The following is a 27103-nucleotide window of genomic DNA, read 5'->3' on the forward strand; positions in this document are numbered from 1 at the left end:
TTCGTTCTCGAGATCACCTCGCCGTTCTGTCAAACATTCCAACGTGTCGATCGCGTCAACACTGCGCATGCGCAAGTGGTCTAACAGGCGATTGCCGAAGCATTTGAATGCTGAAAAAAACCGCGCATGCGCAAATGACGACACCCCAGGACCAATCTTCGTGTACGGGATGACACGATGCATGTGTATCAAAGCCGTGCATGCGCAGATGGGCTGTATGGTGTTATTCAAATCGGCGCATGCGCAGCTGGGCTAAATGGCGAACGTGGAGGCGCTTGAATCCATACTGATGGTCTCCCACGATCTCTTCTCCTAGTCCACCAGATTATCACAGACAGTTACAACTTCATGTCAAACGAGATAGGATCCAGGCCTAACTAACGAGACCACCCGCAGCTCTCTCGGCCTTCTGGTTGCTTCACACGAACCCGACAACGAACATCTTCGTTTCAATAAATGACAATTACAATATCCAGCCGATTGGATTCATGACGTCACGGCACACAAAACTACTCATATCTTTGGAACGGCTGGTTGGATTTGGACAAACTAAAGGGAGCTTTGTAGGGGAGAACCGTGCGCGAACGTCAATATCAATGGCGACCCTCACAGACTCGTATTCCCCGAGATAGCGCGCCGGCGCGGCAACAAGAGGCGCGCGCTGTTGTTGGTACCATTGTTACCATGTTGTTGGTACCGTTGGAAATTTGAAAAAAAAAAAAATGTTGACGCGCAGGGACAAAATGGAGGCGCGCGCCGACCAGAGACCGAAAATATATTTTTCTCGGCCTTAAATGCCAAGTCTGTGTATATATATATATATATATATAAATAAAATGTCGCTCTGTATATGTCCCGAAGGCACGTCCGGTGCGCAGGAAAACACCTCCACGCTTCCCGCAGTATTATTGGTATTTCCTGCAGAGCCCCCCAAAGCTGCCCCTCCCCCCACTTCCTCCAGTGACCACCAGTCCACCACGATCCACCACCACCATTGCTGTTGACGGAATTCGTGGAATTCTTTCCCCAGACGCTGCCCCCAAGCCCTCCTTTCTTTGTTTGACCCCTCGCCGCAAAAACCAGCCGCTGGGAACTTCTCGCCGTGGGTTGAACAAGTGGTGAAAAAACGTTTTAATTAATGAATACATTTACATTATTTATCATATTTGCGTGAACGTTGAAAGACGTTCAACTATTGTTGACCGGCGTCATGAATCGGCACTCGGCCAGGTGATTGTCACGGCAGCGTCGCGCGTGCATGTGACGTCACACCAGTCCTTGGGGCCCCCCCCCCCCCCGTTCCGCCGGCGCGTCCTTTGACCATAATAGGTTGCGGAAGCCGGGATCGTCTTCCCGAGAGCACGCGGAGCCCAACAGGAGAGCAGAGTTCGCTTTAGTTCGCGCTGGATGATTATATCCCGACACGGTTCGGGAAAACTCGTATGGAGGTGCGAATTATTTTCTTTTTTTTAATGAAAGTTTTGTTGAACGAACGTTTTCGAAGCGTCGGCGGAAACGGCTGTGGTTTGGTTGTGGCGTGGGTGACGTCAGGTTCCCCTTTTCCCGTAGTTTGTCACTCCCATTTTGACGGGGCGTGTCGCTCGGTGCTCGTTCGGAACACATAAAACCTGAGCCCTGGGAGACTTTGTGTTTCGCCAAAGCCGATGACAATGGATCCCAAGTACCTGATCACGGTCTCGCTCGCGAAGATACAGGGATGTCGGGCACAGCGTGGGGGTCTTCAGCTGCACCGAAGTCTCCTCGTGTCGTACGTTCTGCGGAACGCGAAGCACGCTTACCTGAGCGACAAGTACCGGCGATTTTACGACCAACGAGCCTCGGCTCCGGTTGAAGACACGACACCGGCGCTCGGCCCGTCCTCCTCCGTGGAGCCCATGGATTGTTCTGACGTCAGGATCAGCGTTTCGGAATCTCCCTCTGGGGGTGATAACGCCGCTTCCCGTACGCCGTCCCCATGTGCTTCGTCTCTACCTGTCCGATGGGATTCCTCCATGGACGCTACCACGCAGACCTCTCCACGGAAACGTTGCGTGCAGACCCTGAACGCGGTACACGGAGACCCCGAAACTGAGTGCTCTCCCCCAAAGAAGGCTCGCCTCGGAGCCGTATCACGAACCGCGGACGAACCAGCGACGGACATCGCCCCCGCGATCGTGAATCAACCCGAACACATGAGTGTGCAAACACCCCGACTGGCGCATCCACCTGGCTCGCTTGGAGCCTGGACCATAGCCCTGGTGGCTTGCTGAACCTCGCTGGACACATGACTGGAGCCTGGACCATAGCCCTGGTGGCTTGCTCAGCCTCGCCGGACCTGTGGCTGGAGCCTGGACCATAGCCCTGGTGGCTTGCTGAGCCTCGCCGGACCTGTGCCTGGAGCCTGGACCATAGCCCTGGTGGCTTGCTGAGCCTCGCCGGACCTGTGGCTTGAGCCTGGACCATAGCCCTGGTGGCTTGGTGAGCCTCGCCGGACTTGTGGCTGGAGCCTGGACCACACTGGACCATCCCTGGTGGTTTGCTGAACCTCCCTGGACCCGTGGATGGACGCCACTGGACCATAGCCCTGGTGGCTTGCTGAGCCTCGCCGGACCTGTGCCTGGAGCCTGGACCCCACTGGACCAGCCCTGGTGGCTTGCTGAACCTTGCTGGACCCATGACTGGAGCCTGGACCATAGCCCTGGTGGCTTGCTGAGCCTTGCTGGACCCATGACTGGAGCCTAGACCATAGCCCTAGCCGCTTGCTGAACCTCGCTGGACCCGTGGATGGACTCCACTGGACCATAGCCCTGGTGGCTTGCTGAGCCTCGCTGGACCCGTGGCTGTACCCCCACTGGACCATAGCCCTGGTGGCTTGCTGAGCCTTGCTGGACCCATGACTGGAGCCTAGACCATAGCCCTAGCCGCTTGCTGAACCTCGCTGGACCCGTGGATGGACTCCACTGGACCATAGCCCTGGTGGCTTGCTGAGCCTCGCTGGATCCGTGGCTGTACCCCCACTGGACCATAGCCCTGGTGGCTTGCTGAACCTCGCTGGACCCATGACTGGAGCCTGGACCAATGGACCATAGCCCTGGTGGCTTGCTGAGCCTCGTTGGACCCGTGGCTGGAGCCTGGACCCCACTGGACCATAGCCCTGATGACTTGCTGGGCTCCCGGCTCCATCCTCCGGTTACCCTGAACTTTGTCCGCGACAACAAAACTGCCTTATACTTGACCCTGAACTTTTTCAAACTTTCCGCGATTGCACGTGACTTTCATCAGTCCTTCAAACGCGCGTTTTGCGGGAACCAACGTGTTGTATATCGATCCGAGATCAATACCGATGATTGCCTTTTCACTCGGAGTCTTTTGTTTTACATGAACACTTTGTGGTGCTACCTGTCGCGTAACTTATTACACACTTTTTGTGGATGGTTGCACCTGCTCGTGAGCGGTGCAATAAACGATTTTAAAAAAACAAACCCATATCCCTTGTGTCCAAGGAATGTTCAATATATCGTAGATGACGATAAATTTTTTAAAGTACACAGGTACCTTCGGCAGATTTAATGGAGCGACCGCACCTGGCCCTCTTAATGACGTCACCAATCGTCACAATTGAGCCTGTGGGCGTGGCCAACTATTTTAATTGACTGGTACAATTTCGCGTAACTATAACGCAGAATTGTTTGATAATACTTTAACTTATGACATCATCACGTTCAAAATGAAAGGTGATGTGCTTAAGGCAATGAGTCATGGAAAGCCCTTATAGATCGGGGAGAATCCGGGCAAGCTGGTTCAAACAGGTCTCCATAGAATAATCCCTCGAATGGTGACTCATTGGTTTGACAAACAACGTTTGGATGAGCATTGGCATGGAGTGTGTCATCCTGGTCTTGCTCGGTGAGTGGGAATCACGCAGAGAGCGTGGGCCGAACTTGTCACATCCGAACACTAATACGGGACAAGATTAAACATGCTGGAGAACACCTGCAGTGATGCAACAAAACGTAAGATAACGGTCGAGTTAGGCTTAAAATGAACCAAAAAAGTGGTCTTTGTTGTTCACCGTCAATTGAAAGTATGCTCCAAGCGCCAATTATGATTAACGAAGATTGGAATTTCCATGACGCACACGCGCACAGCAAACAAGGCTCGTGACACGTCATTATGACGTCACACTGCTCGCGCGTGAAACGGAGCCCTGCAAGACGTTGTTTTTGTCCACACGCATGAAGGTTTATTGCGAGCTAAATGCTTTGCATACTGAGTTTTCCCCAGGTGTATACAGTATTTCGGAAACAAGGAGACAAAGAGAGAGAGAGAGAGAGTTATAAGGAGCAGGTAAAGGTATAAATAGGGTTAGGTGCTGTTGAAAGTGCCTTCATGATCAGAGTTGAGACTTCCAACAGTTAAAAGATTCTTCATATTTCAGAGCAAGGTTTCAGAGAAGATTGAAGCAAAATGGAGATCCACCTCGGAGTGGGATCTCGAGCCAAATAGATCTTGCTCAGACAATCATCATTAAAATTCAATGATGTAATAATAGATAAACATAATTCCAAACGAATACAATGGTAAAACTTGTACTTATAAATGCTCACATTTACAATTTAAAATATACATGGCGGTTGCGACTCGAGTCATTCTTAGGGCAGAACTTGGATGACTATGGGATGAGCGAACACATCGTTAATCCTTCATGATCCCACGTCGAACTACAATGACGCACTCGGTGGAGCGCATAGCCTCCACCACCCAATCCATGATCCAGCAGAACACATCGGGCCCCAATAAACTTTCAAATATCATTCTATATGGTGAGTCAGAGGTCCCAGGAGTAAAAACATATTACAGTACTAACAGTAATGCAAAATAACAGGAGTAATAATTGTATCCCACGTTGTTCAAGTTCAGGTGTGAGGTAATACTCCAACATATGCAGATATGACTGCTGGTTGACCGACACATCAAAACGTAAGGATCATTGAGGTGGTGGGCAGGTAACGCCACCCAAACCATAACATGTGGAGGATGGTCTTGCACTTCTTCAACATAATGTGGATTAGCATCACTCCAAAAGTAAACATTGCGTGGAGATGAACTGAGGTAAACGTCACTAAACATAACATTTGATCTTTTCGGAATTGTATGGAAGTGCTGTGCAATTTGTCACGAGCTGTCAACCTGTTTTCATGATTTACCTCTGACAATTCACAAATCACATTTGGTGTATATGGTTTCATGTGGAGGACTCTTTCATTGTGCGACAATGAATACAAAACACCCAACTCTGCAGAACGTTTCCGCAATGATTTTTTTTCGGAGATCTGAGAATGGATGTTTTAATGTTTTGAATTGCAAAATAACGAATTTTTGGTCGTCCGCTGCGCTTCCTGTCGAGTACTCTTCCAGTCTGAAATACCTTTTTCCCTAAAGATGAAGATTTGATTTTGACGATGCTGGATTTCCAAAATGCTCCTCGAAATCTGCTTTCTCCTGTTTCTTTGTCTTGTTTGTTTTTCTCCTCTAGTGGTACCACATCACTGCTACCAGCCTCTCTTCACTGTAAATTGACTGGTGTCTGTCATCTTGGTTTAATGTACGGTCTTATTTATATTATCTGGAAAAACAGTATAAATACATGGTATAATCAAATATTGGACAAGCAACTAAAACCGTGTCCTGGGACTTATGACTCACCAGCTATATATTGGTTTTGGCTCAATCTGTCAATGGTAAAGAATAAATAATAATAAAAAACTCTCGTATCCAGATCTGGGTCTTCACCAAAATCGAATCAATTCGTCCTTGTCACACATCTAACTCAACCACCAAGTTTTGTCATAATCCGTCCACAACGTTTTGAGATGTCGTGCTATATATCATTTATGGTGCTATCTCTCAATGGTCAAGACACACTTAAAAATTCTCATATCTGGATCCGCATCTTCACCAAAATCTAAATAATTCGACCTTGTCACATACCCAACATGTCCACAAAATTTCATCCAAATCCGTCCACAACTTTTTGAAATATCCAGCACACAAACAGACAGACATGGGTGAAAACATAACCTCTGCCCATGGAGGAAAAAAGAACTTTAACTTCACTCAAGACACTTCAGAATAATAATAACGTTGTGGGCAGGCTCCTCACATTGTGGAGCCTATTTGAAGTAGGAAGTTTGAAGGAGACCTCCTACACACTCAGTTGTGAAATTTGTCATATTGATGTCAATCTCTGTTTTGAACTCGTGTTTTGTTAAAACGAGCGTGACTCGGTGCGCTCCGCCCGTCTCACCACACGTGGTTTCATAGGGATAGGCATCTTTGACCATTTCGGTGTCTTTTGGGTCTTCATGGTGTTTTGGATCTTCATGGTGTTTTGGGTCTTCAGGGCCATTTGGGTCTTTGGGGTGTTTTGAGTCTTCAAGGGCTTTTGGGTCTTAAGGATCTTTTGGTTCCTCTGGGTATTTAAGGGTTTTTGTTGTATTTTGGTTCTTCTGGGTATTTAAGGGTATTTTGGGTCTAAAGGGTATTTAAGGATCTCTAGAGTCTTCAGGGTGTTTTGGGTCTTCAGTGTGTTTTGGGTCTTTTGGGTCTTTTGGGCCTCCTGGGTGTTTTGGGTCTTTGGGGTGTTTTGGGTCTTCAGGGTATTTTGGATCATCTGGGCGTTTAAGGGTATTGGAATTTTGGGGTGTTTTGGGTCAGCATGGGCTTTTGGGTCTTAAGGATCTTTTGGTTCCTCTGAATCTTTAAGAATATTTTGGGTCTTTGGGGTGTTTTGGGTCTTCAGAGTGTTTTGGGTCTTTGGGGCCATTTGAGTCTTCAGGGTCTTTTGGATCCTCTGGGCCTTTAAGGGTATTTTGGTCTTTGTGGTGTTTAAGGTCTTAGGGGCCTTTTGGGTATTTAGGGTCTTTAAGGGTCTTTGTGGTCTTCAGTGTGTTTTGGGTCTTTGGGGCCATTTGGGTCTTCAGGGTCTTTTGGATCCTCTGGGCTTTTAAGGGTATTTTTGGTCTTTGTGGTGTTTAAGGTCTTAGGTGCCTTTTGGGTATTTAGGGTCTTTAAGGGTCTTTGTGGTCTTCAGTGTGTTTTTGGGTCTTTGGGGTCTTTAGTGTCTTCAGATTATTTTGGGTATTCGGGTTCTTTTGGGTCTTTGGAGCTATTTGGGTCTTCAGGGTCTTTTGGATCCTCAGGGCCTTTCAGGTATTTTGGGTCTTTGGGGTGTTTTGGGTCTTCAGGGGTTTTTGGGTCTTAAGGGTATTTTGGTTCTTCTGGGTGTTTAAGGGACTTTTGGATCTAAAGGGTATTTAAGTGTCTCTGGGGCATTCAGGGTGTTTTGGGTCTTTGGGGTCTTCTGGGTCTTCTGGGTGTTTTGGGTCTTTGGGGTTTCCTGGGTGTTTTGGGTCTTCAGAGTGTTTTGGGTCTTCGGGGTCTTTTGGATTCTCTGGGCCTTTCAGGGTATTTTGGATATTTGGGATGTTTTGGGTCTTCAGAGGCTTTTGGGTCTTAATGGTGTTTTGGTTCCTCTGAATCTTTAAGAATCTTTTGGGTCTTGGGGTGTTTTGGGTCTTCGGATTATTTTGGGTCTTCGCGGTGTTTTGAGTCTTTGGGGTATTTTGGGTCTTTGGGGCCATTTGGGTCATCAGGGTCTTTTGGATCCTCATGGCCTTTAAGGGTATTTTTGGTCTTTGTGGTGTTTAAGGTCTTAGGTGTCTTAGGGGTAGTTTGGGTCTTTAGGGTCTTTAAGGGTCTTTAGGGTGTTTTGGGTTTTCGGGGTCTTTTGGGTATTCGGGGTCTTTTTGGTCTTTGGGTTATTTTGAGTCTTCAGGGTGTTTTGGGTCTTCGTGGTTTTTTGGGGTCTTCGGGGCCATTTGGGTCTTCAGGGTATTTTGGATCCTCTGGGCCTTTGAGGGTATTTTGGTTCTTTGGGGTGTTTTGGGTCTTCTGGGTCTTTTGGGTCTTTTGGGTCTTCGGGACCATTTGGGTCTTCAGGGTTTTTTGGATCCTCAGGGCCTTTAAGGGTATTTTCGGTCTTTGTGGTGTTTAAGGTCTTAGGTGTCTTAGGGGTCTTCGGGGTCTTTTGGGTCTTTTGGGTCTCTGGTGTCTTGTGGGTCTTCAGAGTCTTTTGGCTGTTTTGGGTCTTCAGGGTCTTTTGGGGTCTTTAAGGGTATTTTGGGTCTTCAGGGGTCTTGGTGGTATTAAGGGTGTTTTGGGTCTTCAGGGTATTTTGGGTCTTTGGGGTCTTTTTGGTCTTCAGGGCCATTTGGGTCTTCAGGGTCTTTTGGATCCTCAGGGCCTTTTAGGGTATTTTGGGTGTTTTGGGTCTTTGGGGTCTTCAGGGTCTTTTGGGTATTTTGGGTCTCCAGGGGCTTTTGGGTCTTCAGAGTCTTTTGGCTGTTTTGGGTCTTCAGGGTCTTTTTGGGTCTTTAATGGTATTTCGGGTCTTCAGGGGTCTTGGTGGTCTTAAGGGACGTCAAAGTTCTGATGGGTCTCAGCAGTCTAAACGTAATTAAGAGTTCACGGACTGTGTTTTGGGTGGTAATATTATTTGAAGAAGAAGAAGAAGATGTTTTTGGTCGCATATAAACAAACATAACCAGGTACGTTTGCTCTATTTTTAATGAGATGGTTCTGTGAGACCTCTTCCATAATTACCAAAAACGAAATGTAACACTCGTTTGGTCAAAAGTGGTTTGCAAGATCTGTTGTTTTCCAGGCGTTGATCTCCATGAAAAAAAAAAATAAAAAAAATTGGAATGGATGAAAAATGATGAATGAATGAAGGAATGAAATGAATTGAATGAAATGAAGGAATGGCATGAATGAAAAATTGGATCTCCATGAAGCTCTCAAATTAATTGGAATGCTTCAGGTTTATTTGATTACGAGCAAAGGTACCCGGCGTTGCTGGGCAATGCAGGGTCCCTCCTCACACCCTTATCTCCCCCTCCGGACTCCCACCTACATCCTTCCAGACTCCCACTACACCCTTTTCGTCCTTCCTTCCAACCCACCACCTTCCCTCCAGACTCTCACCCCAATATTTTTTGTCAATGATCTACACAAAATACCACATGACGTCAAAGTGTATTTTTTTTATTTTAATAATTTATAAAACAATTAAAAATGAAAATCTGAAATGTCTTGATAATCTCAATAAGTATTCAAACCCTTTGCTATGACACTCCAAATTGAGCTCAGATGTATCAATTTCCTCTGATCACCCTTGAGATGTCTCCACAACTTCATTGGAGTCTACCTGTCGCCAATTTAATTATTGATTGGACATGATTTAGAAGTACCTATACTAGGGCAGTTAAGACCGAAAAATAGGGCGTATCGTTCATTTTTTCAGGAACGCACCAAATTTGGCACAGGTGTAGTATGGACCTATACAATTGTTTTCCTGAGGGGCGCCCAAAAATTCAGAACCCCTGGTGGCCGCCATATTGAATTTCAACATGACCGCCCTCTGTGACCTATTTCCCTCAATAACTTCTATACTATGAGCGATAACACCACAGTTCCAGTGTCTTACCCCATGTTTTCATGGTCTCTGAATCCAATGGGATCAATTGCATAAAGATTGGCATCCATAATCTTTAATTTCAAGATGGCCGCCATGGTGTTTCCATTTTCCTTGAATCTCTCATAGTATTTTAGGTAAAATTTCAATTCCAAGTGATACACATTGTTTTATTGGTCTCTGATAATAATGGAATGGTATTAATTAATCAAAGTTACACACAGTTGCAGTTTTAACTTAAAATATTGTGGGCACTTGAAAGGTGGAGGCTCTCGCAGAGACGCGTAGTACTACAAGCACTGTCCATCGCAGTCACACAGTGATGTGCAGGGCAGATTTGCCCTGGAGCATTTACAGTTGCCTTTACAGGCCGACTTACAATGGCAGCTTGTAAGCTCTGAACATGCCTCCTGTATCAGTGGTATTGTGGTCCAAATTGGTGTCCAAGAAGTCCCTGTTTTCATCCAGCCCCAATCAGCTGGTGATGGAAGTTCTGGGTAGGGCACAAGTGCCTGACTCCATACGTGTCCAGCCTGAAAACATGCATGTTTTAGGTGTTGTTCGAAGGCGTCTGCTGTTGGGGGAATGTGATCAATTGTTCTTGCCTTCTTCGTGAACAAGTGTCGGAGCATGTCATTCACTGTCTTTATCTCGGTAGTCCGGTCATAGAGGATGGCAACATATCTTTCTATGCTCTGTAGTTCCATAGTAATAGCGTCCACAGATGGCCTATAAGCGAGAGCATGAAAGGTCTGCGTGATGCTGGGGTATGCCTCCCAAGCCTTCCAGGCTGTCTTTTTCCCAATTTGGGCAAAAAATGACACTGTGTCGCAGCCAGTGAAGGCATGAAATAATGGCAAAGACTCGGACTTCCTGCGGCCAAGGCCGGTGGCAATTTTATGGATGGCAAGGTTGCGGTAGCTTTTACCAGTGCCAATGGCAATCCAGAGTTCCTCCACACCATGTGGCTGGTAGGTAAAGTAGTGTGCTATTGCCAAGACCACAATATCAGAATCTACAGTTCGAATCAATACCCGTTTTCTCCCCTTTTTCACAGCATCCAGGACATTTTTTTGGATTTTTTGAATTTTCTGAATTTTTGGGCGCCCCTCAGGAAAACAATTGTATAGGTCCATACTACATCTGTGCCAAATTTGGTGCTTTCCTGAAAAAATGCTCCCCCATCCAAAACCTTGATCTTTTCTACCCCCATTAATTCACCCCGGATCCACCTTGTTTGAAATTCCAACTTCTTTCCTGGAAGTCCTGGCAGTGTCCATATGTTTTATCCCTCTCCCACCCCCCCCCCCCCCCTTCCCATGCCTCCTCCACAAAGCCCTCTCCCTCCCACATTTCTCTCGATGTCTCCATGTCTCTCGGTCCCTGCTCTCAAATGTTGTGTTTGTGTCCTTCCCCCTCTCTCCCCATCTTGTCTACCGCTCCCGATGTTATTTGTTTTATGTGTCTGTTTGTCTTTCTGTGTGATTAATGTTCGCTCTTTCACGAGCCTCGATCTTGTATACAAAAAAAAGAGAAAAAAAGAAAAAAAGAAAGAACGATGCTTCCTCTTAACTGCCGAACTAAAAGAAACTTAGCTTTCTATATAAGGTCCCACAGTTGACATAGCATGTCAGAACAGAAACTCCACCATGAAGTCCAAAGAACTGTCTGTAGAACGCCGAAATAGGATTGTGAGGAGGCATAGATCTGGGGAAGGGTAAAAAAAAAACAATTTCTAGAGTGTTGAAAGTTCCCAAGAGCACATTGTGCTCCATCATTAGGAAGTGGAAAGAATACAGAACTACCCAGACTCTTCTTAGAGCTGGCCGTCCAACCAAACTGAGCACCCAGGCAAGAAGGACCTTGGTCAGGGAGGTGACCAAGAACCCAATGACCAATCTGACAGAACTACAGAGTTCCTGGGCTGAGATGGGAGAATCTTCCAGAAGGACAACATTCTCTGCAGCACTTCACAAATCTAGGTTTTATGGCCGAGTCACCAGATGGAAGGCACTCCCAAGAAAAAGCACATGACAGCACATCTGGAGTTTGCAAAAAGGCAGGTGAAAGACTCGGACGGAGAACATGAGGCAAAAGTCTCTGTGGTCTGATGAGACGAAAATTGAACACTTTGGCCTGAATGCAAAGCGCTATGTCTGGCAGAAACCAAGCACAGCTCATCACCCATCTGACACCATCCCTACCGTGAAGCATGGTCATGGCAGTACACTATGGGGATGCTTTTCTGTGGCAGGGACTGGGAGACTTGTAAGGATAGAGGGAACAATGAATGGAGCCAAATACTGTATAGGCAAATCCTTGAGGAGAACGTGCTTCAGAGTGCAAAAGACTTTAGTCTGCGGCAAATATTTCCGTTCCAATAGGACAATGACCCCAAGCATACAGCCAAAGCAACACTGAATTGGCTTCAGAACAAGACCAAGAAAGTCCTCGAGTGGCCCAGCCAAAGCCGAGATTTGACTCCCATTGAGAATCTGAAGAAAGACTTGAATATTGCTGTTCACTGACGTCCCCCATCCAATTTGACAGAGCTTGAACAAATCTGCAAAGAAGAATGGGAAAGACTCCCCATATCCAGACGGACAACGCTGACACAGACTGATACACACTCAGCTGTGAAACTGATACAGCGAGGCTGATATCAAAGCCGATGCAGAGAGGGGGTTGGGGGTGGGGGGGGGGGGGGGAGGATTGAATACGTATATTTTATTAAATATTTCTGTATTTCATTTTTAATTATTTTGCAAACATTTCTTAAAAAAATAAAATATTGTTACTGACGTGGCTTAGATGTTAGTTTACCGAGCGGTTTTGGTATGACCACGTCTGCACAAGTTACCGATTATACTCGACGTTGACGAAGCCGCGCCACGCTGGCTCAATAAGAAAAAGAAGACACCCGGCTGGGTTATAAAATGACGACACCAGGGATACGGTTCTCAAGACCTCCGGAGGAGATTATATTCGTTACGGAAGGTCAGATTACAGGGACGAGAGGTACAACATAGAAAGACAAGCACTTAGACACAATCTTATATTATTCCCCAACAGACGACAGGCAAACGGGACAACGGCTGACTCACACGGGGGTTGATGGAAAGGACAGGCGGGTAGCGATGGCTCCAGGTGCACCTGTGCTCAAAGGTTAGAATCGACCCGGTCCGGTCCAGAGATGCGGGAGGTTTCACAGCGCTCGGAGGGGACGTTCTTTCACAGGCGGGCCTTTCTCTCTCAGCGCTCGCAGGTCCTTCTTTCTCCAGCTCGGGGCGCATCTGTCGTCACATCCGGCGCGGGGCCGCGTATATCCGGCGGGGAGTGACACGCCCTCGGCTCGTTAGCGCCGCCCCAGATGGAATCGGCACGTTGCTTCTCATTGGGTGCGTGCGGGGGGGTTTACCAGGCTCCGCCCTTGACGAGGAGCTGACAAGGAGCCCCTTCGTGGTAACCCCGTGGAGCGCGTGGTCAATGGCGCTAATCGAGCCGGTGTGAGGACGCATCCTCCCCCGCTCCGCCGCCATCTCCCATCCCCTCCGTTGCTGCAGCCATAGTTGGTTGGGGAAGAAGATGGAAGGAGGTATGGGAAGATGGAAGGAGGTATGGGAAAGGTCCTAAACTCACTACTGATGCCATATAATCACATTCTGGTGCAACGAAGAGTCATAATTAATGGAGACGAGGCCTTAACTGACATAGACTAAGAATAACTAGGAAGATGTCCGAAAGTTGTCTACGTGTGGTGCGGTGGACCTGGGCACGACATTTAATGGGGGAATAAGGGGAAGGTCGGCTCTACTGATTGTTATTTACATGCAATAGGACTAGGGAATGGGGGATTGGGGAAAGTTGGGGAGTATTGGAGAAAATAGGGGAATATTTACAAGCGGATATGGAGGCCAAATTCCATATTCGCAACAATATTATTAAACACACAAATTATACTTGACCTATACTGGAACTTATATGCACACATATACTTGACATAGACTGTATATTATATACACACATCTTATACTTGAAATATACTGTATATTATAACTGTATATTATTACATGCACACATATTATACTTAACATATACTGTATATTGTTATGTCGGTTGGGTAGGGGGATATATAGATCCAGGTAGATCTGCATAGGTATCATGCTTCGGCTGTCGTGATAGGAAACCTCACCTGTAATAAGTCCTGTTTAGGCGGTTTGTTTGGATTAAGGTGTATCTTCGTCCCTGCCATGACGGGGCAGGGTATGTTAAGTAGTCCTAGGGATTATGCTAATTCCATTGTGTGTAGGCCCCTCTGTGATGATCCCGGTGTCCCTTATGGCAATACATCACATACAGTAGATAGATCCATTAGTGCACACACTAATTAAATTCCCCCGCCACCACAATGACTTTGGAAGAACAGACCTGAAGCAACCACGCAGTGGTACACCACGGCGATCAGACATCGACCAGGCAGGCAATAGCCATGCCCAGAAGGACTCTTGATTGATACGGGGGAGGGGCGAGTAAGAGCAGGTCGCTGATTGGAGAGTAGGGAAGGACATGTAATTGGTCGGGGGAGGGGCAGAAAGCTTCCCCGTGATTGGTGGAAGGAGCGACACACTGATTGGCCACCGACTGATGGCATGACATGAAGGGCAAAAAAGCGCTCGGCCAATGAGAGGACACCAACACGATCGGGAGATTTGAGAGGTCAAGGGGCGTCACGCTGGTTGGAGGAGAGCAGGGCTGACGTCACGTGACGGCGAGTAAAACCTCTCGCTCACCGGCATTTTTCTCTCTTCCCTTTGCCCTCTTGCTTTTGGACTGTCCCTTTGCGCTGGACCTTCTCTTGTGTTGAACTTCGTCCCGTTTGGACCCTCACTCATTGGACGTTGGAAAGACGTTGGCGCGCCAACGATTCTCTTACCCGGCATTCACGCACGGACCTCGTGAAGGACCGCGCGGGGACGCGAGGCTTGCCATGCAGCGACGTACTTGGGCCTGGTGGAGCGCAAACGGGGGTGGAACGAGGCCTACTTCCCGCCGACCGGAGCTGCGTCGGACGACACGCTCGAGACAGGCGATCCCTGTCACTGCCAGACTGAGATAAGCTCGCATTCACAAACACAACGAAACGTTTATATTCATATTCTCCCATTTGTCTTGTGTTCGAAGTCGGTGTGTAAGAGCGCTCACTAGGGGGTTTAATTTTTACCGTCGCGTCCATTGTTCTCGGGTACCGTTAATAAATATTTATTTTTGTACATAATTCCGTTTTCATTGTGAGTTACTTTCGCAGGTTGGAGACTGCGCGTGGACCACCAGGTAAATCTCGCCATTTCTTCTTCTTTCCGTCTTTCCCCAGCACATGTATAGCAAATCCGCCATTGACCCGGACGCCTCAAGTAAGCTCGTTTCCATCCGCGATTTCCCCGGTCTTAACCGAGGGGGAGTTGCACGACAATATTATATACACATATTATACTTCACATATACTGTATATTATATACACATATTACATGTGACATGTACTGTATATTATATACACACATATTATATGTGACATATACTGTATATTATATACACATTATACTTGACATATACTCGAAATTATATACGCACATATTATATGACATATACTGTATATTATATACACAAATTATACTTGACCTATACTGTATATTATATACGCACATATTATATGTGACATATACTGTATATTATACACACATGTTACACTTGATCTATACTGGAAATTATATGCACACATATTATACTTGGCATACACTGTATATTATATATGCACATATTATATGTGACATATACTGTATATTAAATACACATATTATATGTGACAAATACTGCATATTATATACACATATTATATGTGACAAATACTGCATATTATATACACATATTATACTTAACATATGCTGTATATTATACACACATATTATATGACATCTCCTGTATATTATATATGCACATATTTTATGTGACATGTACTGTATATTATACACACACATTCTATGTGACATATACTGTATATTATACACACATGTTACACTTGATCTATACTGGAAATTATATGCACACATATTATACTTGGCATACACTGTATATTATATATGCACATATTATATGTGACATATACTGTATATTAAATACACATATTATATGTGACATATACTGTATATTAAATACACATATTATATGTGACAAATACTGCATATTATATACACATATTATATGTGACAAATACTGCATATTATATACACATATTATACTTAACATATGCTGTATATTATACACACATATTATATGACATCTCCTGTATATTATATATGCACATATTTTATGTGACATGTACTGTATATAATATATACGCACATATTATATGTGACAAATACTGCATATTATATGCACATATTATACTCAACAACACACACACACACACACACACACACACACACACACACACACACACACACACACACACACACACACACACACACACACACACACACACACACGGTTTACTGGCAGAGAAGTAAGTTTCCATCAACAGGAAGCGGAAGACCAAGTCAAAGCAAAATACATGGGCTGATTACAGTTATTTGTTGCCATTCAGAAATTACTGTAATAATTCATCAAATTCGAACAATCGAAGTAATCCAATTCATCGAAATACATTTGACCAAACTGACAAATAGTGCAAACAAATTTTTTTTTTTTTTTTTTTTTTTTTTTTTTTTTTTTTTTTTTTTTTTTTTTTTTTTTTTTTTTTTTTTTTTTTTTTGTATACAATATCGAGGCTCGTGAAAGAGCGAACATTAATCACATGAACACACAGAAAGACAAACCGACACATAAAACATAACATAGGGAGCGGTAGACAAGATGGGGAGAGAGGGGGAAGGACACAAACACAACATTTGAGAGCAGGGACCGAGAGACATGGAGACATCGAGAGATCTGAGAGAGGGCGAGGGCTTTGGGGGGGGGGGGCGTGGGAAGGGGGCAGTGGGAGAGGTATAAAACATATGGACACTGCCAGGACTTCCAGGAAAGAAGTTGGAATTTCAAACAAGGTGGATCTGGGGTGAATTAGCGGGGGTAGAAAAGATCAAGGTTTTGGATGGGGGAAGATAAGAGATGGTGGTGAACAGCTGTTTTAAAGACCTGGAGGGAGGAGTGGGATTGAAGGGAGTGAGGGAGTTTGTTCCAGAGGCGGGAGAAAAGAGGAATGAAAGAGTGAAGGTGAGCGGAGAGCCGAGATTTCGGCAGTTTAACCATCAGAGGGTTGCTGGCAGATCTTGTGCGACCTGTAGGAATATTTGGGGGACAGAGCACAGAGAGAGCTGGGGGTGCAAGGCCGGAGAGGAGTCGGTAGAAGACAGAAAGACCACCTACCTGCCTGCGGTGAGTGAGTGAAAGGCCCTCAGAGATAGCTTCATCGCGGGAGATTCCAATAATTCTGAAAGCTTTGGTTTCAACAGCGTGAAGCCGAGCTAGGTGTGAGGCAGGAGCACCGGCCCATAGGGGAGAACAGTATTCCATTGAGCTGCGGATGAAAGCCTTGTATGTGGTGAGGAGCTCAGGTGTGCCGAGGAAGGACTTCGCACGACGGAGGATGCCCAGTCGGCGACTGGCTTTGGAGGCCAGCTTGGAAATGTGGTTTTCCCAAGAAAGATCATGGCAGATAGTGAGACCCAAAATCTTGAGCGACAGAACTTCTTGGAGAGGATTGTTGAGAAAGTAGATGGGAGGGTTGTCCAGTCGATCTTTTCGGAGAGACATAGTAAGAGTGTGAGATTTGTCAGGATTGAAAGACATGTTCCACTTGTTTGACCAGTCTGTGATTTTGTCCAGGTCTTCAGAGAGTGAGGAGGCAGCAGACTGCCGATCTGAGGGAAGAGGAATGGAGCGGCAGAGAGTGGAGTCATCAGCAAAGAGATAGAGAGGATTTTCGAGAGAGTCAGAGAGATCATTGATGAAGACCAGAAAAAGCACGGGGCCCAGAACACTGCCTTGGGGAACTCCAGCCTGAACAGGAAGAGGAGATGAGAGAAACCCATTCAGGGCCACACGTTGACGACGACTAGAGAGGAAGTCTGCGAGCCATGCGTGGAGATTTCCATGGATACCAAAGGAGGAGAGTTTGGTGAGCAGAGCGGGGTGCCAGACCGTGTCGAAGGCACGTGATATGTCGAGGGAGACAGCTCTAATTTCCTGTTTGGCATTGAGGACCTCCATCCATTGTTGAGACAGCAGAAGCAGCATGTCCAGAGTAGAGTGACCTGGTCTGAAACCAAATTGATGATCAGAGATCAAGCCATTGGAGAAGAGGAAAGATTTCATATCAGAAGCAATGATGGATTCCATGACTTTGCTGATAATTGGGAGAAGGCTGATTGGTCTGTAGTTGCTAGGATCTGTTTTTGCACCTTTTTTGTGCAAAGCGGTGATGTTGGCTGATTTCCAAGCAGATGGCAGTTGACCTTGAGCAAAAGAGAGGGTGAAGAGAACAGAGAGAGGGTGAGATAGAGCAGCAGAGCAGGATTTTAGGACCCGTGGGCTGATGCCGTCGGGTCCAGTTGCAGAATCAGAGTCGAGGGTTGACAGAAACTTTTCCACCTTGTCAGGAGGAAAGGACACGGAGTCCAGGAGCAGCAGGGTACGACTGGGTATGGTGGGTACAGAGAGGGATGGGTTTGGGACACAAGATTTAGAGGCAAACACAGAGTTGAGGCATTCAGCTTTTTCACGTGCGGAGTCAGCTGTGTAGCCGTTTGAGGTAAGGGAGGGGATGGAGGGGGAACAAACACCAGAAACGGATTTGACCAGACGCCACCAGGATTTGGAAGAGGGAGACAGATAAGAGAGTTCGGTCTTGAGAACGGAGAGATATTGTTTCCTGGCTCTCCTGAGGGTGGACACACACTTGTTTCGGGCTTTGTGAAAGGAAATGAGATTTCCTTCCGTTGGATTTGCTTTCCAGGAGACGAAGGCAAGTTGTTTCTGGGCAACAGCCTCACCACAAGATTCCGTGTACCATGGACGGGAGGAAGGGTATGACAACTGAAGACGAGATGGGATAAATCTGTGCATGAGAGAGAGCAATTTACTTTGGAAGAATTCCCAGGATGAGTTGATGTCAGAGGTGGTAGAGATGGGAGACCAGTCCAGATGATTGATGGCTGCTTGAAGACCGTGCCAGTTGGCCTGAGTGAAATGCCAGACTCGTCGACGCTGAGCAGGCTCCCTGAGGATGGTCAGAGAGATGTCCACTTTAACAAGGACATGATCAGATGATCCGATCGGAGCAGAAGAAGAGCAGCAGACATTTTCAGGGAAGTTAGTCATAACCAAGTCCAGAAGAGAAGATGTTCCGTTGACTGAGATCCGGGTCGGGAAATTGACAGATTGTGTCAGTCCCAGTGAGTCGCAGAAGTCCTTTGCTGAGGAGCCATGGCTGGTGAGAGAGGTACCCACACCCAGCCAACTGGCATGATGACAGTTGAAATCACCACATATGAGGAAGAGAGAGTTGGGATGAGTAGATAGAAGTTGGTCCATATCATCAGACAGCGAGATGTAGATGGAGTCATCACTGTTTGGTGGACGGTACAACACACATATGAACAAGAGGTGGGAGCGAAGGGGAAGCCGTAGCCAGAGGTATTCCTGGGGGTGAGGTGGAGAGAGTGCAGTGCAGGGCGAGTGAGGAAGAGAGTTTTTGATAAAGATAGCAACCCCGCCTCCAGGACGAGGCTCAGGTCTATCATACCGGAGGAGGGAGTAGCCCGGGAGAGATACTATGGAATCAGAGACATCATAAAGGAGGAAAGTTTCTGTTAAGCAGATCACGTCTGGTTTGACAGAAGCAACCTGTATGGAGAGATCAGTTAAGTTTGAACGAAGGCCCCGGATGTTTGAGGTCCATACCGTTAATGAAGAGGAAGGGGGAGCATCAGATACAGAACAGGGGGGAGGAGGGGTAGGGTAAGATGTGGAAGAGGTGGAAGAGGTAGGGAGAGCTGTTGAAGGTGTGTCAGAGATTTCAGAATAGCTCGGAGAAAGGGAAGGATGGGGTGGACAAAAGGTTTGATGGTGATTGGGTGAGCCACAATGAGGTGTTATTTGAGGAGGGGGAAGAGCGAGGCAGAAGGTTGGGGGAGATGGAGGTGAGAGTTTGAAGGGGGAAGAAGCGGGGAGGACGCTTTGAGGAGGGGGAGTGAGCGGGGGGAAATTGAGAAGCAATGAGGGTGGGGAGATTTGAAGGGGAGGGGTGAGGGGGGAGTTTGGGAGGGAAGGGACAAGGGGAGGGATTTGAAAGGGATGGGATATGGGGGAGATTTGGAGGGGAGGGGTGAGGCAGGAGTCTAGGAGGGGAGGGGCGAGGGGGCGTCTTGGCGGGGAGGGGTGAGGGAGTAGTTTAGGAGGGAGGGGGCAAGGGGGGAGATTTGAAAGGGATGGTTGATGGGGAAGATTTGGAGGGGAGGGGTGATGGGGAAGATTTGGAGGGGAGGGGTTATGGGGAAGATTTGGAGGGGAGGGGTGAGATTGGATTTTTGAAAGTGTACGATTTATGGGAAACGAACATTTATTGCAAAATGAGTTTCTTGTGACCTTCGAGTTAAAAATACGTTTAAGGACGCTGGATGGAGGATGGAGTGCAGGAGAGTTTAGGGAATGTAGAACAAAGGCACTATAGGAGATGGATATTTTTTTTGGGATGAATTGATTTGGTGAGCAAGTCGAAAGCAGCCTTTTAAAGAAGAAGAAGAAAAAGGTGTTATAAAATATGACGGAATACATAACTTGAGGGGAAAGTGTAAACATTGAAGGTTAATGAGTGAAAACTATCTGGGGAAATGGGGGAGAAACACGTGGTCGAAGAACGAACGAACGAATAAGAATGAATAAACGAATGAGAACAGAGAAGGAAATGTTGTTTTTTTTTTTGTTTTTTTTTTAGTTGAGATTTACACAAGGAAGTAGGCTATGGGTGAAAAGACTGGGAATACAGAGAACGAAAGTTATTGGATCACAAACGACGGACCACTGAGAGAAAAACAAAGCCTCAAGGTTGTACAGTGCACACTGTACAAGGCCTTGCTCGCGACACGGCAAACAGACGATCAATTTATGAAAGATAAACACCGAGAAACAACCAAAGTTGCACACAATAACTTCACACGCCGAAAGATAAATACAGTTTCGACAAAATACAATTGTGAACAGACTTAACTTCGAAAAACGTAGAGACCGTGTGGAGCTTCGAAAATCCCTGCCGCCGTCTCCAAGATCTCGCGAGATCCGATTTCGTGAAACAACTTCCTTATCTTCTTGGAATCCACGCATATGAACCTGGATGCTTTCCAGCCATTACTGCGTTGTCTTCGCGGAATGCTCGTCTTGTTATCTCGTGTTGAATATTTTGTTGGATATTGCACAGTGTTTGTGTCATGGTACTTTGCGTTGTCTCGTCTGGGTTCGATTCCCTGTACACTGCAATCCCTCCCTGACTGATGCTTCACAGACGCAGCTTTGCAGCATGAAATTCTCCATCTTTTTGGATCAGGCGTCAGTATTGCTTTTTCCTTTCAAGAAAGTATCACATGTTGACTTTCAAAATGAGCAGGCCATTGTGTTTCTTTGCCGAATTCAAAATTGCTCCCACCCCACCAGAAACATGCACTTTACCTGATGCAATGCCCCCTGTAGGTTAGAGCAGGAATCGTCAAATTGTTCACCGCGCCGGTTATAGCTCTCCGACTCTTCACGGACACCAACTAATGCCAGCAGACGGGACGCTGTTTCACGTCCATCCGAGGGACGACACACACACACGTTGATGAATCGCCCAGCCTGTGAAACACCAGGATGACTGACAGTTCATAGCTGGGTCATTATGAGGCGAGTCTGCAAACCCACTCACACCAATAAATGACTAGCGTCAGAGAATAAAGGGAAAATGGCTTCAAGGATGTGATTGGGGTTTATGTCGGTGATCAGGACCATCAACATTTGAGGTGTGCAAGGAGGTCAGGAGATAAACATAAATAAATTTGACAAAAGCCAGAGGGATTCAAGTGGAGTGGAAAAGAAAGGTGGGGAGAGTTGGGAAAAGGGGGTGAGGGGGAAAGAAAAAAAAGGAGGAAGGGTCAGAACACCATCATTTTTTGTGCACTTGATATCTATATAGCTCAAAGGGTTCACCAAGAGATTACAGGGAAAAGGCTGGAGAGGAGCCTGGGAGGGTGGGGGGAGTGGGAGGTGGGCAATGAACTTCAATTGCAACCACAGTGCAGGGAAAACAATGCACCTCGACAAGCTCACACATTACCATGGTGACCATATGCTGATCCAATTGGGTGTTAGGTTTTGAGATATATACGCCCCCTTGTGAGGTATAATGTAGCTACAGCCTCTCACACAGAGGCCCTGTAAGACAGAATCTGATAAGATCTTTAGCTGGGTGCTTTCATTACAATTACCTTGCCAGTCCATATATTTTTACAAGTATGTACTGTCACTACATGGCCTGTGATGATACAGCTGTAGGGTTTATTTATTTATTTATTTCAATCCGAGTACCAACAGAGTTTTCACTGCATGGCCCATAGGGCAATGCCATCTGGAACAGTGTTTGTCTGTCCACCCGAGTGTGTGTATGTATGTATGTCTGTCACAAACTTTCACCGATCAGAGCTGAGGATCTGGTCACATGACAGGGGGACATGTTTAGTAATCATTACAGTTGCATATTTTACTAAAAGGAAATATAATAACCTTCTCTGGAAAGTTCAGGGGTCCCAGCGGGTGTCGCAAGGTAGGTAGGAGGTTTCACAAATTCCTCAATACAATTATGATTTTGAAATGGGATCGACACGAACCTTCCTCCTGAATCCAGAAGTAAACAGTTTACGATGGTTCGTTGGTTTGATATAATCAAAATGCAATCGTGATTTAACATTAAATTTTGATATATTATTACTATAGTGTCATAGTCAACGTGTGGCCCTGAATGGATTTCTCTCATCTCCTCTTCCTGTTCAGGCTGGAGTTCCCCAAGGCAGTGTTCTGGGCCCTGTGCTTTTTCTGGTCTTCATCAATGATCTCTCTAACTCTCTGGAAAATCCTCTCTACCTCTTTGCTGATGACTCCACTCTCTGCTGCTCCATTCCTCTTCCCTCAGATCGGCAGTCTGCAGCCTCCTCACTCTCTGCAGACCTGGACAAAATCACAAACTGGTCAAACAAGTGGAACATGTCTTTCAATCCTGACAAATCTCACACTCTCACGATGTCTCTCCGAAAAGACCGTCTGGAAAACCCTCCCATTTACTTTCTCAACAATCCTCTCCAAGAAGTTCTGTCACTCAAGCTCTTGGGTCTCATAATCTGCCATAATTTTTCCTGGGAAAATCACATTTCCAAGCTGGCCTCCAAAGCCAGTCGCCGACTGGGCATCCTCCGTCGGGCGAAGTCCTTCCTTGGCACACCTGAGCTCCTCACCACATACAAGGCTTTCATCCGCAGCTCAATGGAATACTGCTCTCCCCTCTGGACTGGTGCTCCTGCCTCACACCTTGCTCGGCTTCACGCTGTTGAAACCAAAGCTTTCAGAATCATTGGAATCTCCTGCGATGAAGCTAATTCCGAGGGCCTTTCACTCACTCACCGCAGGCAGGTAGGTGATTTTTCTGTCTTCTACCGACTCCTCTCCGGCCTTGCTCCCCCTGCTCTGTCTGTGCTCTGCCCCCCAAATATTCCAGCAGGACGCACAAGATCTTCCAGCAACCCTCTTTTGGTGAAACTGCCAAAATCAAGGCTCTCTGCTCACCTTCACTCCTTCATTCCTATTTACTCCTGTCTCTGGAAGCATCCAGAGATTCAGCTCTGATTCGTGGAAACTCCCACACTCTCTTCAATTCCTCTCCTCCCTCCAGGTCTTTAAAACAGCTGTTCACCACTATCTCTTATCTTCCCTTATCCAAAACCTTGATCTTTTCTACCCACGTTAATTCACCCCAGATCCACTTTTCTGAAATACCGACTTCTTTCCTGGAAGTCCTAGCTGTGTCCATGTGTTTTTAACCTCTCCCACCCCCCACTCCCTTCCCACTCCTACTCCCCCCAAGCCCTCTCCCTTCCACAGATCTCCTGATGTCCCTGCTCTCAAATGTTGTACTTGTGTGCTTCCCCCTCTCTCCCCATCTTGTCTCCCGCTCCCTTTATTATGTCTTATGTGTCCGTTTGTTTTTTTGTCATTAATGTTAGCTCTTACACGAGCCTCGATGTTGTATCCCCCCCCAAAAAAAAGAAAAGAAGAAGAAGATAATAACATCTTACTATAATTCACCAAATGTCCGTCTGTCTGTCCGTTCGAAGGTACCGTAAAAACAGCTGAACCGATCGCAAAGATATTTTGGGTGGATAATCCTGGGATCCCCAGGAGTAAAATAGGCTATTTAGTTTTCCCAATTTCAGCTTTAGTCTCCAGCATTCTCAGGTTTGGACTCCCGCATAATATTCGCGTTCGCATTACGTTCATTGTGACGTCATCTTACGTCGAACAACGGTACCCGCCCTAGGGGTGGGGCTTCAATTGGGAGGCCCAAATGAAAAGGCTTTTCGGAAATTGAAGGCTTTTTTTATTTTATGCTTCAGTTAATGTGTGGTACAACGAAACAATTCACCTAGAACTCCAAAGCTGTGAGCTTTTATTCACTTGAATGCAACTGATCTACAAAGAGAACACAAAAGCTGTTTAGCAAGCATCTGTGAGCACTTTCATTGCTGTTACGCCATTGCAGAGATATTAGCAAATGTAGAACATGTCTTGCAGCAATCTTACCAACTCGAAGACACAAGAGAGAGCGGAATGACCTGTCCTTACTCCCAGATGGTATATAAAATCCTCCCCACGCGGTCGGCGTCGGAATAGCATCTTACTATAACAAAGAAGCGGATAGTCATAGTCAGTTCACCTCAAGTCAGTGATAGTTCACCAAATGTCTGTCTGTCTCTTCGAAGGTACCGTAAAAACTGCTGAACCGATCGCAAAGATATTTTCGGTGGGTAATCCTGGGATCCCCAGGAGTAAAATAGGCTATTTAGTTTTCACAATTTCAGCTTTAGTCTCCAGCATTCTCAGGTTTGGACTCCCGCATAACATTCGCGTTCGCATAACTTTCATTGTGACGCGTGACGGATGTTTATATGAATCGTTTAAAATAAAAAAACCCTTCAATTTCTGATATTTTGCCATCGCCATATGCAGATTCGCCACGGACCCACGATCGATGTTTCTCTACGTGAACGTACCCCTTTGTTTGCGAACGGGTACGTTTTTCATGGAAGGCCTTCACGAACTTGCTGTCCATGTCTGACGTGCGACTGAAGGTGCTGCAGGAATGTGGAATTTATTGGCGCTGAGGAAGCGCCTCTAGCGAATGACTTCCAGCCAGTGTAACGCGAATTCCTGTCACAGGAATTCTGAGATCATAAGTGTGACGTGGCAGTTCCTGATTGGTTCGTGTTGGGGGACTTCTGGGAGAGGCTTCATAAACAAATATCCACCATTTTATTAACTCGCATAGCTTTGAGGCCTGTTTAGTTAGGCCCGTGCTGTCTTTCTCTCTCACACAGGTTTATTTCAATTCTAATTCGATATATCATTTCATTTTTAACAGTCGCTAACATAGTGTTAGACTCGGTTGAAAAAATTGCCAAGATATATATTTTTTAAATCGCTGCACGGTCGGTCATACACCGCCTAAAATAACAGACGGGAAAATGGCGAGATATATTAAAAATTCGTGGCGGACTTTCCAATTCCTTTGCATTAATTAAATAAAATAATTCTGTATACTGATTTTTATTGTCATATTCTTCATTATGCCTATGTACTCTGAAATAATGAGGAATCGGGAATAACAAAAGTGGATATGTCAAATCTTACTCGATCCCATATTACATGTACTTTCATTGCATACAAATTATACTTCCTCCTAGAAATTACATGCCCGAACCTCAGCGCAATCCAAGAGGATTCACTTGTTGGTTTCATGCTTTAGCATTCACCGTATCTGAATTGCCTGTTTGCTTCTGGCCGCCCACCCATGCGTAGCACGGGTATTTCTCTAGTAATATTAATGTTATTATAAAACAATATTAATACTTATAATATCCCATCTTCCAAAGGGGGTTTTCATCCTTGAACAAACACCGTGTTAACGTGTACAAATAACTTATTGCGCTGTTTTCGTGGGAGCAACAGCCCCTACCCGAAGTAAAACTATTATAAACCACAAGCATGTATGAATCTTTTTTAACAGTCGTTAATGCTGTTTAACACTAAACTGAAAGAAATTTGGAGGAATCCAGGCAATAGCATAATATTAATTATAATACGAAACAATATCCCCACTCCGCAAAGGGTTTTGTGACTTGCGATATTGTCCCTTCCCACCCCACCCTCCAACACCCTTGCGGAAGTAAATTTTATCAACAATTATTTGGAATGGTGAGGCACACGGTCTTATCTTTTCAATGACCTGAGGTAACATAAGGAATAGTAATAATAATTGGCAATAATAATAAGGATAATAACATGACCCCCTGTCGCTCCCCTAGTGAGTGGGTGTATTAGTGATTGAAAAGGACATCTTAGTGGATCACTGATAAACAAGGAGAAGAAGACATAAAATGCCATAGTCCCCGTGGTTTTAGTAATTTTGCTGTGCTGAGATAAGGGTGGTGCCAGTTGGCCATCTTTGGTCGGATTGCAAAACAAAATCTTTTGCTTATCTATACCCTCATGTATTGTCTTTGCGCTGTTACGTGTTCCTCCCCGACCTTGTTGTCTCGGTATACCACCGAACCCCGAGAGGAGTCATGGCAGAAAGAATAGTTATTCAGTGTCAAAATCAATCACTAATGAAACCATCAAATGAAACAATCAATTCAATAAGGAAACCACACCAATCGTTGTCAATGAACAAATAATATATTAAAAGCACACAAGAAGAACCATACAACAATGGTGGCAATCAACCATACAATCAAGATCTTAAGATGGTAACCTAGCTCAAACTCACGGCACCCCAGCGACTGAAACAGAGCCCTTCTCAATGTCTCTAGAACACAATGGTGCTCCTGGCGAAGAGGCGATGAGGCGGCTAAGGAGGTGTAGGCAAGGCGGGGACCATCACGTTGTCCCAGCCAACACCAATTGGCGGTGGAAAGAGGAATCCCAAAGACGCGATCCAAACGTGCACATACACCGTGCAGTCGCGAACCGCACCGTATTCTTCAAAGGCGGCTGTCGCGCACCCACATCCTCGGCAAACCACCGGAGGGCGGGACCAGCGGACGCGGCTAAACAAGGTTCCGCGAATGACACGCGAGGTCCCCGAAATGGCGGACGGCTCTTCCTCGAGCCGCAGCCTCTAGGCGAAGATTCTCCGGAATCTCACACCTGTACCTGGCTTCGCAGACTTTTCCACAACTCCAGCGATAATAACAATCACACGAGATTCCTTTCAAGGAC

The 27103-nt window shown here is 46.1% G+C and overlaps 1 long non-coding RNA gene across 1 annotated transcript; it reads left to right on the forward strand.

Annotated features, from left to right (window-relative positions):
- Nucleotides 1-1322: 1322 nt before the first annotated feature.
- On the forward strand, nucleotides 1323-3488 carry LOC144889208 (uncharacterized). Its single transcript, XR_013621644.1, has 2 exons — nucleotides 1323-1448; nucleotides 1570-3488. It is a non-coding gene; the product is annotated as an uncharacterized LOC144889208 (long non-coding RNA).
- Nucleotides 3489-27103: the final 23615 nt, after the last annotated feature.

Source organism: Myxine glutinosa, unplaced genomic scaffold (genome assembly GCF_964187855.1).
Source record: "Myxine glutinosa unplaced genomic scaffold, kmMyxGlut1.1 SCAFFOLD_1728, whole genome shotgun sequence".
NCBI lineage: Eukaryota > Metazoa > Chordata > Myxini > Myxiniformes > Myxinidae > Myxine > Myxine glutinosa.